A 16,093-nucleotide genomic window follows, 5' to 3' on the forward strand; every position below is an offset into this window, starting at 1 on the left:
GAATGAAAGAGAGAGTTATAATGTACATATTATGATATTTTACATTTACTCCAGCTGATATCGCCAGTTTCAATCAAATTCACTGTATTAGTCCAGTCATTATAGTAAGTTCACCTCGGAATTCAGATACCCAGCTATAAGTCTGTAAATACTTGTATATTGACACCCTAAAAGTTGTCTCAAAAACTACATATGGTAGGGTGTACGCAACTATTAAATTCCAAGGTCAAATGTCACAAAAATCGGTTTTTTGCGCTTTTTTTGTAAATATCTCATTTCCTATGGGTTTTTTGCTATTGGTATTTATTATCAATATTGTAGAATACAAAATTCTCAAAAACGCGCCATATATAGTTGATGAACTATCGATAAATGAATGATTATAAATATTTGTCAATTTTTATTAACTATTATATTAAATTTTATCATTTTCTTCATGCCTTAAATCTTTATCTATTCAATAATACTGATCACCGTTTCCTAAAATTAAAAAATAATGAAGGGAAAAACTTAAATCTTACTATAATTATATTCCCATTAACACTAATGACATTTTAATTAGAAAATAATTAAGTGCATCTTCTTTAAAATCTGTAAATTTGTAAATAATAGGACAAGATATTGATTTACTCATCATTTTAATTGGGCGTACACTGTCTTACGAACAAGAAATTTTCTTTAAAAAAATTGGGAAAGGCAATGTAAAAACGGAGATATACTCGACTAAAAGTTTTGATAATTATCCTCATTCCAAAACACATATTTTATTTCTGCACGCATTAAGTGGATGTGACACAACTTCTGCACTTTTTAAAAAGGAAAAAAAAACATTTTTAAAAGTTTCTGAGAAACTGACCAATTTGGATGAACTAGCTGCAGCATTTGAGGAAGAAAATTGTTCGGCCCAGAGATTATTAGAGAGTGGAACTCAAACCTTATTGGCAGTCTATAATGCTCCGAAATCTGTGAAAAGTCTCGATCATCTTCGTTATATGCATTACGTCAAGTCTACAAAACTTAATAAACCTGCGCAGCTTTCAAATATTCCACCAACACGTGCAGCTGCTCACCAACATTTCGAACGTGTATATTATTAAGTTCAAACTTGGTTAGGGCATGATTTGGAACCCCAGGTATGGGGTTGGGCAATGCGAAACGATTTTCTGGAGCCTATCATGACAGTTTTACCACCTGCTCCAGAACATTTGCTAAATACAATTTTCTGCAACTGCAAGAGTGGTTGTGGTTCGCGATGCGGATGCAGGAAAGCGAGCTTGCAATGCTCTTTAGCTTGTGGCCAATGTAATGGGCAAGCTTGTCTCAATGCTCTACCATATCAGAGCGACATTAACGAAGATGGAACTTTTGACCCCAAAAGAACTTGAAACAAATGTCGTTGAAGACGATAATGAAGACCAGTTTGAAATTAACCAGCAGCCGGAAGACGACGATGAAGAGGAAGAAGATGATTAAAATTATAAATTGTAGTTTTTGTACCCTTTATTCCATTTTTTTTACTTTTAATAAAAATAAATGTATTGAATGATATTTTTTAATAATTTTTTTTTAATTTTGGTTTTTTCATGTAAAAGTTATTAATATTAATAAGGTTTAAATTCAAATATAATTCCTATATTTTCATTAACAATTCTGCAATTTCATGGGCAGGTAAGTGTTGTTAAATAAATTAGTACTAATAAAATATAATATAATAGTTAATAAAAATTGACAAATATTTATAATCATTGATTTATCGATAGTTCATCAACTATATATGGCGCGTTTTTGATCGGAGGCACCGGTTAACCTGAAGTGATGCTGTGACCGCGCGCTCTAAGCCCTCTATCTCGAAAACGGTTCACCGTATGAAAAAAATTTTTAAACAAAATTTGTAGAGAATTTTGTATTCTACAATATTGATAATAAATACCAATAGCAAAAAACCCATAGGAAATGAGATATTTACAAAAAAAGCGCAAAAAACCGATTTTTGTGACCTTTGACCTTGAAATTTAATAGTTGCGTACACCCTACCAATATCTAGGTTTTGAGACAACTTTTAGGGTGTCAATATACAAGTATTTACAGACTTATAGCTGGGTATCTGAATTCCGAGATTCTTACCTAATTTAAGCTTAAATGACTGGACTATATGTGCAGTGGAATTTATTGCACTTGTATGAAAATGTGGAGTGTCAATGTTGAAAGTATCATATTCATTATAATAGATCGCAACACCTGCTCGAATGTTCGGTCATTTATATCGCTGACGTTCTCATCATCGCTGACGCTCTCGTCATCATCTAAGTTTTGGTTGACAGTACAATGTTTGATTTTCGTATCACTGCATCTGTAAAATCCTGAGGATGAGCTCGAAGATTTTGGCAATTAAGGGTGCATATTGATAATCCTTTATTTTGGCGAATAAAATCAAGCATTTATTTACGAACAGTTTTCAAGCAATTGAACGAAGGTCTTCGGAATTCATCTTGTAAATTGTCATTGCTGATGAAACTCCGACTAGGATAAAACCGTAAATCGTTATTTGTTGCAGTTATCCATAAACCTTCGATACTTGTTTTAATCCCTTTTAATCATTCACTTAATTGGCAATCATGTTGTCAATAGATAAAAGTATTTATTAAAAAAATATTAACTAAAAGATTTTCCACTACATGATTCTATTAATTTCACTAAAAACTAATAAATTAAGTTTATTTCTCTAATTAACAAATGTGTTAATTTATAATGTACATGCTGTTCTATGCTTCTTCTTCTTAACCAAAATAATTACGTCACAAGATGGCGGTTGGCGTAATCTTGTTTTCTATCATTCTTAGCTGGATTGAGTAATTTTATTCGGACCTTTTGTACATTATTAAGCATACTTTCCACAATATAGGGTACTTTTTTATGCAGGAATATTGAAGCATAAGCCGGTAACAGAGCTTCCCCCAGAACGTCTTGAGAAAAAAACAATTTGCGATGTTCACCATAACTCGGCTAACCAAGAAAAATTTGTTAAATTATGATCAAATCTTCCCCCCAACGTTATCTGATAATTTTTTTTAACTGTTATTTTCCACAAAAAATTTTGCTATTTTGGGGGTGGAAAACACCCTTAATATAAAAAAAAAAAATTTACTAAACGGAGGGGGGCGGTATTTTATATGTCGAAATTGTGTATAAAGTTCGAAATGAATCGGACAAGTAGTTTTGAAATTACAGTGAACACGGACTTTGAAAAAGTAGTTTTGAAAAAAACGCGTCTAAAGTTTATGAACTATTGGTTGGAGCGTTAAAGGTCAGGAGATTAATAAGACAATAATTTTAAGAATATTGCTTTTATCGACCTAAAATTTTAAGGCATATTCGTGAAATGTTAAACAATAAGATAAGAAAAACAATCGATTTTTCGAAAGTAAAAACCCTAACCCCCCCCTTAAAAAAAAACAACAAGCGAAAACAAGTACGAAAGGGCTATGTTCGGGTGTAACCGAACATTTTATACTCTTGCAACTTGCAAGGGTTAAAGCAGGGAAAATTCCTTCAGGTGTTAGGAAAACTTTATATAAAACAAGTAAGGAAGGGCTAAGTTCGGATGTAACCGAACATTTTATACTCTCACAAAGTCAAATGGTATACTCGTGTTGACCGATATTTTCAGTAAAAAGTCAACTATAGGCACTGGGGTCCACATATTCAGTACCTAGGGGCTTGAACAGTTTTGGTTCAATTTAGATAATTTTTGGTCACAAGGTGGCATACTTTAAACGTATTATTCACGCAGAGTTTTACGTCGATATAATCATTGTTGCTTGATTTGAAAGAATCAAATGGAATTTAAAATGGCCCACGCCCACTGACTAATTTTGAACGCGGTTCCTATAAAGCAATCTCATACCATCTCAGAGATAAAATTTAATGTCGCTGGCGTGTTTAGTGCTTGATTTATCGCGCATTTAGTAGTTTTTAACAGTACCATTATATGGGGATTGGGCGGGGTTGTCACTCGATTTCAGCCATTTTCACACTGTAGATAGAGGTGCTAAAAAAATTTGTTCTCAGAAAATTTTGTTGTTATAGCTTTAGCGGTTGATGAGATATGCACATTAAACATATTAGGGGGCGGGACAGTTTCGTATCTTATTGTGGAGCTTAGTTATGACAATATATTTATTTTTGATTATTAGCTTTTGCGGGCGTGGCCGATTATGTCCATCAGTAATACCAACCGTCTTACTGTACGAAAGAACATGTGTACCAAGTTTTGTAAAGATATCTCAATTTTTACTCAAGTTACAGCTTGCACAGACGGACGGACGGACGAACAGACAGTTACCCGGATTTCAACACGTCTCTTCATCCTGATCATTTATACAAGTATATATACCCTATATCTAACTCGATTAATTTTATGTGATACAAACAACCGTTAGGTGAACAAAACATTATATTTTGTAGCAACAGGTTGCGAGAGTATAAAAATGTTGCGAAACAATTCTACATTCGTTATTCGATTACAATCAAATGTGGTATTTTATTACGTTACCATATATAGGTCAAGTAAAAAGTTCGTTCTGTTTTTATCTAAGAGATGGCGTTATTGTCCATAGTACTAGTGTTACGTGTCGCATCATGTCATACTATATTTTACCATTTTTCGAAGGCGAAAAAGCAGCCAAAGCGGCTGAAAAAATTAATTTAGTTTATGGGCCCAATACTGTAAACGAACGTGTAGTACCAAAGTGGTTTGCTAGGATTCATTCCGGTAATTTCGATGTCAAAGATGCACCACACGTCGGGAGGCCTGTCGTCGAAAATTGCAATAAAATCATGGAAATAGTGGAAACAGACCGTCACGTGAGCACTTATTTAATTGCTGAGGAACTAAAGATAAGCCAGAAAACCGTTTGGAACCATTTGCATAACCTTAAATTCAAAAAGAAGCTCGATGTTTGGGTGCCACACGAACTAACGAAAAAAAACATGATGGACCGAATTTCCATCTGCGAATCGCTGCTGAATCGCAACAACATCGACCCGTTTCTGAAGCGGATTGTGACTGGCGATGAAAATGGGTCACTTACGACAACATCGAGCGCAAACGGTCGTGGTCAAAGCTCGGGGAACTGGGCAAGACGGTGGTCAAGACCGGATTGACGGCCAGGAAGGTTTTGCTGTGTATTTGGCGGGACTGGCATGGAATCATCTACTACGAGCTGCTCCCCTATGGCCAAGCGCTCAATTCGGCCCTCTACTGCAAACAACTGGACCGCTTGAAGGCAGCAGTCATCCATAAGAGGCCATCTTTGATCAACAGAGTCCGAATTGTGTTCCATCAGGACAACTCGGATGGGAGGACCTGGCGAACACGCTTAATGGTGAGAAGTTGGCCTCAAGAGAGGCCTGTGAAAATTGGTTCTCCGAGTTTTTGGCCAATAGGGACGCAGCCTTCTACGAGAGGGGTATAATGAAATTGGCATCTCGTTGGCAACAAGTTTACAAACAAAACGGCGCATTTTTGACTTATCATCTTTTGAAAAATCAATAAAAAACCGAACCAACTTTTTACTTTACCTAATATTATATGTATTGTAGGTTGCAGACTCACTTTGTTTTATTACTACTTCGCGTCAGCTAAAATTATATTAAAATCATCTTGTATGGGATATAAATTCAACTGAAGAAGAATTCATTATATTATTGATACACTGTTGGACCAAAGTTTAGCTCAATTTCATTCATATTCCCACCCAACTTTTAAGAAAACTTGTTCAGAGAAAGGAATGAGCTGATTAAACTAATTTTGACATTGCTTAGTTATACCTAATAGCATCTTTTCAAGCATTTTTATAAAAATAATAGTTACTATGCCGTCTGCGTTAAATTTAGATGTTTTTTTTCAAGAAATATAATTTTAGGAAATATTACTATTAAGTGTTTGGGAGATGTAATTATATAATAATTGAAACCGGAATTAGGAGTTGAAGACAATCAAGGTATATTTATCTAAGTTAATAAATTATTCTTTATTAAAGAAACAAATATATATGAAATTACAATTGTTGACAAATATTAACCTCTCAACGCAATGGACAATATTTTCCGTCAGTCCGTCTTTAGAATACAAACAAACTGGATGGTCTGCTCACGCGAGAATATGCTACATAAAGTTGTCCATAGGAAAAGCATGGTGAATCCAAATTTAAGCCATGAACACACAACGTTTGACCTTGTGACTTATTGATCGTCATTGCGAATGCTTATCTAATTGGGAATTGAGAGCGTTTCAATTCAATTCGCACATCTGTAGGAATCATGGAAATTCGTGGCAGCAATACATTTTTGCTTCGGAACCTGCTATTCAAAATTTTGGCTTCGATAATGATTTTCAATAATTTTTTATACCCTGAAGAGGGTATATTAAGTTCGCCATGAATTTTGTAACATCCAGAAAGAAACGTCGGAGACCCTACAAAATATATACATAAATGATGAGCATGATGAGTTGAGTTGATTTTGAGTTCCTTCTCGATCTGAAATTTTGCACCTGTCCTTTTATCACTAAGAAAGATCAGATGACTATATCATATAGCAGCAATACAAATTGAACGATCAGGATCAAGCTCTTGTCAGGAACCTTTGTATTTGTGAAGGGTATTATAGCTTCGGTGCAACCGAAGTTAACACTTTTTTTGTTAATTACTAATTTTGTGCCATTGTGGGTTCAAATTATGAAGTGGTGGGTTCAAATTATGAAGCAAAATAACCGGACGTCCAACCCTGCCCAGTATATCCAATTAATTCAAAAACTAAATTTGATACACTACAGCTTTCTTGGCGTTGACAGAGTTGTACGACACCAAGTCCCCTCGCTGTGTTATGTGTGTATACTGAGAAATATATTTTCAATCAAAGCATTTTGTGGGTTGATGATTGTGCAAGTCGGTAATCTTATGTATCCGGTATTTTCATGTATATCAAATTTTCTTTTGTCAATATCTAACAGTTGCTTTACGTTTCGACAGGTGAATTCAGAAGCTATGAACGCACGTGTTCATTGTCTGTTGTAGTTTTTGAACATAACGCAACAGTTGCGATGATTTTAAGCTAGGTTGATTTCATCAGCGTACGTTAAACGTGTTTGACATCACCTGAAAGAAATAGCAGATTACTGCCAAATATTTTCTCGTGGTCTTTTATATCTTTCAATATCCTATCGAATGCTTCAAGCGATGGTTGTGTGCCATAGTGCCATTTTGGAAGTATAAATGATAATTTTATATTGTTTCAGCACCGATGACCATGGACGATTGCTTTTAATGTTGCACACTGCATCTGGGTTAGTTAATGTCAGCTTAAATGTTGAATGAGTCTGCTTCCATCTAATATAGTTGCTGCAATGCTAAATGACGCAACGGCCAATGCGATGCCATTTTTGATCGTACCTCAGCAAGTAGTATCGAAATAATAAAAAATGAAGGAATCCCCTTGCCCTGCCCTAAGTTTTTGTTCATCATTTAGTGGTGGTACTTTGCGAGTAACAGTCGCTGCCAAGTAGACAGTATCATATTGCGCTACACGAATTATATTTGCGTTTGGATGCACCTTGATTTGGTAAACGATGTCGATACAATATATCATCAGTCTTTATGATTATCCTACAACATATGTGTTTCCCGGTCAGAAAACGTGTCATCAGTACTATAGCAAATAGTAGACGAATCTTTGAACCGAATACACGCCAGGCAGCTTCATTGAAACTGATAAACCGGCCAATTTGGTAATTCGATATTACATAATTTTTATTTCGTGGAGGAGCATTTAGATTAGTATTTTTAATTCCAAATTCACTTCCTTTATATAAAAACTATCATAATATAATAGTAAACAGATGACGATTATAGATCAGGTAGTATAAGGCTGAAAATTAGAATTGTATCTATTTCTCTATTCTCAATCATATAATAATCAAAACAAAAAATTTTGTCCAGAAAATTAAAAAATAATAATATTTGGTCTGGACCACCCTAAACATTTAGCGGTATAAAAAATAGATGTTGGCCGATTGTCAGATGTACCCGATAAGCACACCAAATTTCATAAAAATCGGTCCAGCCGTTTCGGAGAAGTTTTTCAACAAGCATTGTGACATGAGAATTTTATATATTATATTTATTAGATAACTCACACGTTGAACGACATGTTGGGCATATGGTTTGTTAAAATAACGACAATAAATATATGTATGTAGTATTTGAAAATTGGGGTACTTCGTAGAATAAATTTCCAAATTTTCGGCATTAAACTATAGTACTTGTATATTTAATATTGTACGTTAAGGTATAGTAATATCCAATATTATATGTTCAGTCAAATTTGCTTATACTATGTTAGCACCGACACAAAATTCGTGTTTTCATAGACAAAAGAGGTTTTCACGCGAAAACTTGTGTTTTCATCCATACAAAATCTGTCTAACGAAAACACAGTTTTCGCTGAAAACTTACATTCCACTCATTATAATCGGTGCCTGCTCTAGTTTAATCGATATTATTAGAATACATATTTTGCCAGCCCTAAATGTCAGTTGACAATTTGTTTACATTCCATAATTGGCAAACGTATCCTACAAGAAACTGCTGATGGGTTCACCAATACACTCACATTTGATATGTCAGTAATGTTAATTTACATTTGCATTTTTAAATTCAGAACTATCCACTGATTGGAGAAAGACGTACGCAGAGCTATTGAGAGGAGGAGATGGCATCAAGTGAAACTTTATTTTTATATTTTCATATTTTATTATGCTTTTTGTTGCATTCCTTTTTATATTTAAGTATATTATTATAACTAATTTTGATTAAAAGTTTGAAATTTATTAAAGAAATACAAATTATATTATCTACTGCGCAAAAGAATTTTTCACTTCTGATAGCATTTCAGTCATAACTGACAATTTTCAGCTATGACGGATTTATGGTCAGCAAAGACTCAGAAAAAACAAAACAAACAAACGAAAAGAAAACAAGGATCTTAAGAGAATGATAGAAACCTTGTTCTGCGCGCTGACAAAACTTTTTCAGCTATGACTGTCATATTACCCATCAGATGACCGTCACTGTTCCTGTAGGGTACATAACAAATGTAAACTAATAGATGTGTGAACTGTCAATCGAAACTCATCGAAAAGACACAACGTCGGTGAAAACGACTTTGGTTCCACAATCCATAAATTGTGTTTAAAAGAGGATTACAATTCGGTGCGAACATAGTATTAGATATTTTTCATACAATTATTGACTGATATATGTACATATAATATATGGCAAAGTTTTTCTTTCCCTGTTTCGGTACGAAGATACTTGTATATGCTAGCAACTCGATGAGACAGGAGATCTGCACCAGTCTGTACTAGTTGAGCGGGAAATATACCATACATTCCGGCTGCCTTAATTTGAAACTACTAAACGCTTTGGTAGCCATTTCTTGGGTGAACACGGGACCGTCATCCTGCCTGGGTATTATGACAGGTTGAATTAAATTTTTTTTAAATTTTCGCACCACTACGTTGTCTACTTGACCACATTATAAGCGCCACGAGTTACGTTTTGCTTTTGTGTTTGTATTCGCGAAATGTAGCCTTATTAAAGGCCCCGCGAGAGTTCCATCTACGGTTCTTAATTTTCCCATACATCCATGGTTTGTCTGTGGTGGAACCCGCCCTTCTGAGGGGCATGCTGTTTCAAAAAGACCAATAATGCACTGTGTGACTTTTTCTACTGTCTATATCTAACGCAGAACTTATCTTGTCATGTACTGTGGGTGTACCTATGGTGCGACCCAGTTCGGTCACATATGTGTTCCGGTTCGTTTTGGACTTATTCCTGTACTTCGGTAGCTGTGGTCGGAAAAGTAGTGCTCTAAAGAGACTTGCAAATCCGATACTAGGTCTGCCGTGCTTCCCTCCTACGCTTTTTTATAAATGTGGGTGTATACCTGCATATATTTATAGTTAGTATGTCTTTGGAATTAATGTAGTCGAACAGCGACATTCCTCTAGCATGCCATTGGCATAAAAAATTTTAAGTTTGACTGAGCCGTGTTTAGTAATCTGGCCCTCAAAGGTGCTGGGTTCCTAAGTAAGAGCTATCTTAAACTTACTTTTTACCAGTTTGTAGACCAGGTGTGTTTATCTGCGTGATTAGCAGAGATTGGACGCTGGGCTACTCAGGAGTCTTCATCATAAGAGTCAGCCGTGACCCAGCAACCATTTCTGCGTCGTACCCAGTTTTCTGGCCCGACGCGCAACTTGGAATCCACACCACCCTCTTTTGGCGCACATGAAGACATGGCTCCCAGATGTTCTTCGGTGGACGTCTTGCCGATGGCAGTGCCATCTGCCTCCTCGCACACGCCTTTTCAGAGCACCCAGGGTCAGGGGTGCAACTCTCCGGAGGAGGTGCTGTCACAACCTGATGGTGGCCAACCCTAAAGGGGACGGTGGAGAATATAAGCTGAGCCCTGCCACTTACAGACTCTAAAAATGAGTACGAGTCTTTAGTATCGATTCGACAAAGATGTGCCTGCCACTTACAGACTCTAAAAATGAGTACGAGTCTTCAGTATTCCTTGGATATTACAGCAACCCTACCCCTGACAAAGATGTGCTATTTCAGGAGTTTAGGGACCTCGTCGTCCAACGTCTTCTACGGACTTGATGACCAACCTCATCACTGGTAATTTTCTTCTTGCTAGTACCTGAAACTGAGGGCCCATTACTGTCCCGCCCAGTCGATCCCTTGTAAGGGGCATGATACTTTCGCTCTTTTTGACCTTTGGTAACCTCTGGAGTTCGAAGTCATTTACCTGATTCCGGAGGTTTTTTATTTTCGGTCCGCTGTCCTGCGGGTTGGATCCGGGAGTCGCTACCCGTTGTTTGCGGGCTACGCGTATAGCGGCCTTGAAGCGTTTGCCAGTCTGCCGGACAAGGTTTCCATCTTCCATCGAAATGGTATTTGGCAAACTTTTTCGTTAGCCTGTGAGTGGGGTTGATACCTCCAGAATCCGTGACCCTGTCACAGCCGAAGCTTGGGGTAGATTATCACTTACGTGGGTGTTACCTGGAGAATTAATATATTTTTTGTCACCGTCGCTCATATTGGTTTAGTTGTATTTCAACCATACGCTAAACGTGGATGGGTCTTTCAGAGGGTATTGTTCGCTTTTTCCTCCTATTTCCCGAAATGCTTACTAGAAGCCATTCCAACCTTCCTCCTTTCCCAACACGGGCTTGGGACCGGCTAATTGGCGGAATACGTCAAAACTATTAGAGGGAAGGGCTACGTCCACTTTAAAAAAAAATGTAAACTGAAGATGCCCCTAGTAATGCGATTCGTTGTACTACATAACAGTCCTTTGTCTTATTGTGGAACTTAGTTATGGCATTTATTGGTTTTAGATTAATGATGGTTTGTGGACATGGCAATGCTCCGGTTACACCCATCTACAATATCAACCTTCTTATGGTACCAAGAAACATGTTTACCAAGTTTCATCAAGATATCTCAATTTTCACTTAAGTTACAGCTTGCAAAAACGGACGGACGGACGTACATATATACTCCTATATCTAACTCGATTTGTTAGGTGAACAATTATATTCTGTAGCAACATGTTGCAAAAGTATAAAAATGCTGCTTATACTGAAGGTCGTAGACTTACTTAGTTTTATTACTATATTTTACTTCCAGTCAACGAAAATTGTACTCAAAATATTCTCATATGAGATAAAAACTCAGCCGAGGAGGCTAACTTTAATATACTTAGTTGATGTGAAAAACGGCAATCAAAGGATCAGAATTCATTATGTTAGAGCATTTATATTGAGCACCAAACCATTAATATAATTTTATAACTTGTCCACTTAATAGAAATATCATACATTTTGACCAACCTAAACGAAATCATCAAATAGGATATATTGGGGGCAGAGAAATAGATGTACTGATTGTCTTAATTTTTGATATTGCTCAGGTATACTTGAGAACTTCAAGCAATTTTATAAATTTATACATATTATATATATACCATAAACATATATAATATATGGGGTAAAGTCAGCCGAATGTTTCAAAGTCCTGAATATCAGTTATATGGGGGCTAAGGTAAGTTTTCACCCGACTTGATCCATTTTAAGTAGAAATACGATATACATATGTGGTATTGGGATGGAACCGGCGCAAAAAAAGTCGATTTTTTGATTTGATTCAAAGTCGGTTAATAATTATCATAAAAGTCGACTTTTCGATTCTCAAGTCGACTATTTAGAACAAACACTAACTACATATTCAAGTTCTGGTCAAAGATATTTGACAAGTTCTATTTGACGTATTTCTTTATTGCTATAATAAGTTATTATATTTATTTATTAATCGTTTTCAAATTATATTTAAACAGTTTACACAAAAGTATTTAATATTTTTAAAAAATTTGTATTCTTTGTAAAAATTGCACGTAGTAGGGCACCGAAAATTAATTTGTAGTATTGAAGTTAAGTATTAAAGTTACAATTAAATATATATTTACTATTAATTATTAATATAATATGAAAATATTAGTTTAGAGCTTAGTAAGGTAGCCATGTGACATAGAAATTTAAAAAGATAAGATTCCCACATGTCTTCGTTAATTGATCAATGAAACCAGCATGGGAAAATAATCTTTCGCAGGGTACAATTGTTAGAAATTTCCTCGATACATTCCATAAGTGAGGATACTCATTTTAATTGATTTCCAAAAAACAAGTGGATAAGGGCATTGTTGTCGTGCCACAACTAAACGATTTAAATACTGACGTAACTGTATCGGAAATCCTCCCGCTTCATCAATATCTGCTTGAGACTGGTTTCGTTTGACAGCTTCATCGAAATATGACCAGATATCATCGCCTTTTTCGTCTTTTTGAGATTCTTCAAGCGATAGGCTTCAATAACTGGAGTAACTTCTTCATCGTCAAGTATTACAGAAGAATCCGTTGCCTGTAATGCTACCTTTCTCTCAATCCTAACCAGATCGCCTGATAATGAAAATAAAATGAAAAAGGAAATTAATTTATGGATATAGTTTACTATTATTTGAAATTAGTAAATAAAATCTCCAACGAGTAGATTCTCGAATACTATAGAAGGCGCACTTCAACCAATTTCACCGATTCAATGCTTCCATATATATTTTCAATTTCTTAAGTGAGTTTTTGTTTGTAATTTTCGACCTAATACAGTGGATGGCTTAAAATCTTCAGTTTTCTGTCAAATATAAATTTTATTGTAATTAAAAAGGAATCAAAGTAAATGTAACATGCAACAATCAAAATAATTTTAATCAAACTTCCTTTTTCAAGACCAGCAATCAAAGGGATACATTTATTTAATGTAACATTTTTTTCGGAGCAAACTTCTTGCGTAACTTTACAAACAGGACTTAAGACATCGCGAATTTTAATTAAATATTCAAGCTCATCTCCTGTAATCATATTAGGAGGCTTAGCTTTTGACGATTTGTCCAATTTAATCTGAAGAAGTACCTATTAAACATAGTCGGCAAGTAAAATAAAACGATTAACCATTTCATAACACGAATTCCATCTTGTCTTTACCTCCTGTATAAGTTTAAGACGCTTTAATTCTGGTAACTTGTTTTGTAAGTGCAACAACTCAGTTGTAGCTCTTTCACTGTGTCTAAAAAATATTATAATTTTTTTAACTTTTGTCAACAGATCACGTAATGTTTTTTGCTCAGTAGTTTTTTCAGGGTCTAAAATGTTTGAATCATCAATAATATCGTCTTCATATAAAGGAAGTTTGATCTTCAGATTCAGATCCTGGTGGGGTTACATTTATGTCAATCAGTCTTTGTCCAATATTGTTGATGACATGTCCAATACACGAAATGTGTTTTTGAATGTCGAATTCACTTTTATTGGCTCCCTTAATATTAGATCCTCCGTCAGAAAAAAATGCAGCTTTTTTCGCATCACTTAGACCCCAGGCATAACATATTTCTCTTAATTTAGACGTCAAATTTTCAATCGTTTTACGCTCTTTCAAATGATAAGCGCTTAGCTCAAAGTTTTTCATTCAAACTCCTTATAAAAATAACAGATGAAACGCTTTGAATCCCACTCTTTCTGGAGTTGATAACGGCATATTATCAATAGCGATCATGCGAACAAGAGCTGTTGATACTTGGTTATGTTTCCAACCTCCAGCTGATAAGTGACAAATAATATATTTATTAGTCAATAATTTATTTCTTCAACTAATGTCGAAAAATTAAACTATTGAATACCGACAAAAGAAGTAGATATATTTATACAGCGATCATGAGGCCCCTGATAAGTATTAAGTTTGAGTAAGGAAGTTGACTGAAAAGAAGAGTGCTTTTATTTTCTATAGAAAGCAGGTAATTCAATAGCCACCAAAGCCTAGAAAGAAAATAAACTCTAATTTTTCAGAAAAAAAAATTACAGATAGAAATAATCTATAATCCGTTTGATAAATTTTAAATAAAATCATCAATCTAAGTAAATATAACTAATTACCTTTTTACTTTGAATCATTAAATCTGTTTCTACACCGTTTGGTCTTTTCCGTGAGTCTCTTTGTTTGTTCATACATTTTATGAGATGTATGCAGGTTTTTCATCATAGTTGGTGTGCTATTAAATAGAAATTCTTTTTTTACAAATATTACACTTAACTTTATTGCCGTTGTCGGTTTTGGAACAATAACTCCAGATAAAACTAGGAGCCATAACTGTACAATTATAATATCATGTAGGTTTCAAATTAAAATTTGATTTTTGCTCACTGAGGGTACACACTGATTATAAATATATGGAAATGATTGGTGTCGGTTATACTAATTTAAAATGGTTACCAAGAATACCAGCGATGATATTTATTTTTATGATCCAATCAGCAACCAGCTTCTCAGTTTCTAATACAATGCAAACAAGTGCAAGGAAGACAACTTGAGTAACTTTTTACAACTTTCACTATACTACCATAACAACTGTTTAAGAAAAAGTCGAAGTCATCGAGTGAGAATCGACTTTTATCGACTGGAGACATGTTCAACTCGACTCTAAAAAGTCGATTATTTTCATTAAAAGATCGATTCTTGACTAAAGTCAGAGTCGACTTTCTTATCCCTGGTTTCCACATATTTCTCGTCTGAGTTCTTAAAAATTTATAGTTCGATTTCCACAATTTTTAGGCGTAAGATGATATACTTTACACAAAAAATTTTTTATCCGGATACGTTGTAAAAGAATTAGATGGATACAAGTAAAAGAATGAGATGGAATTTAATGTAGAAATGTCAGGGTAATATTACGTACCAAATTTGTTTGAAATCGGTCTAGTATATTGGTTTCGAGATATGGACTTCCTTCTAAATGTGGGCGGTGCCACGCCCATCGTCCAAATTTGCATCTACTCCTATAAAACTCTCTCGTTCCATCTCAGGTGTAAAAATGTTATAAGGGTAGAAGGCGGGATTATAATTCGATTTCATCAATTTTCTCACTGACGGTAGAGGTTCTTAAAGAATTTGTTATCGACTGGAGACATGTTCAACTCGACTCTAAAAAGTCGATTATTTTCATTAAAAGATCGATTCTTGACTAAAGTCAGAGTCGACTTTCTTATCCCTGGTTTCCACATATTTCTCGTCTGAGTTCTTAAAAATTTATAGTTCGATTTCCACAATTTTTAGGCGTAAGATGATATACTTTACACAAAAAATTTTTTATCCGGATACGTTGTAAAAGAATTAGATGGATACAAGTAAAAGAATGAGATGGAATTTAATGTAGAAATGTCAGGGTAATATTACGTACCAAATTTGTTTGAAATCGGTCTAGTATATTGGTTTCGAGATATGGACTTCCTTCTAAATGTGGGCGGTGCCACGCCCATCGTCCAAATTTGCATCTACTCCTATAAAACTCTCTCGTTCCATCTCAGGTGTAAAAATGTTATAAGGGTAGAAGGCGGGATTATAATTCGATTTCATCAATTTTC

At 35.0% G+C, this 16,093-nt stretch overlaps 1 long non-coding RNA gene and 1 pseudogene across 1 annotated transcript; both read right to left on the reverse strand.

Annotated features, from left to right (window-relative positions):
* Nucleotides 1–12,385: 12,385 nt before the first annotated feature.
* On the reverse strand, nucleotides 12,386–15,601 carry LOC138857363 (uncharacterized). Its single transcript, XR_011396429.1, has 2 exons — nucleotides 14,955–15,601; nucleotides 12,386–13,084 (listed from the first exon to the last, which is right to left on the reverse strand). It is a non-coding gene; the product is annotated as an uncharacterized lncRNA (long non-coding RNA).
* Nucleotides 12,567–14,491, reverse strand: LOC118683564 (uncharacterized; annotated as a pseudogene).
* Nucleotides 15,602–16,093: the final 492 nt, after the last annotated feature.

Source organism: Bactrocera oleae, chromosome 5, assembly GCF_042242935.1.
Source record: "Bactrocera oleae isolate idBacOlea1 chromosome 5, idBacOlea1, whole genome shotgun sequence".
Classification (NCBI taxonomy): Eukaryota; Metazoa; Arthropoda; class Insecta; order Diptera; family Tephritidae; genus Bactrocera; species Bactrocera oleae.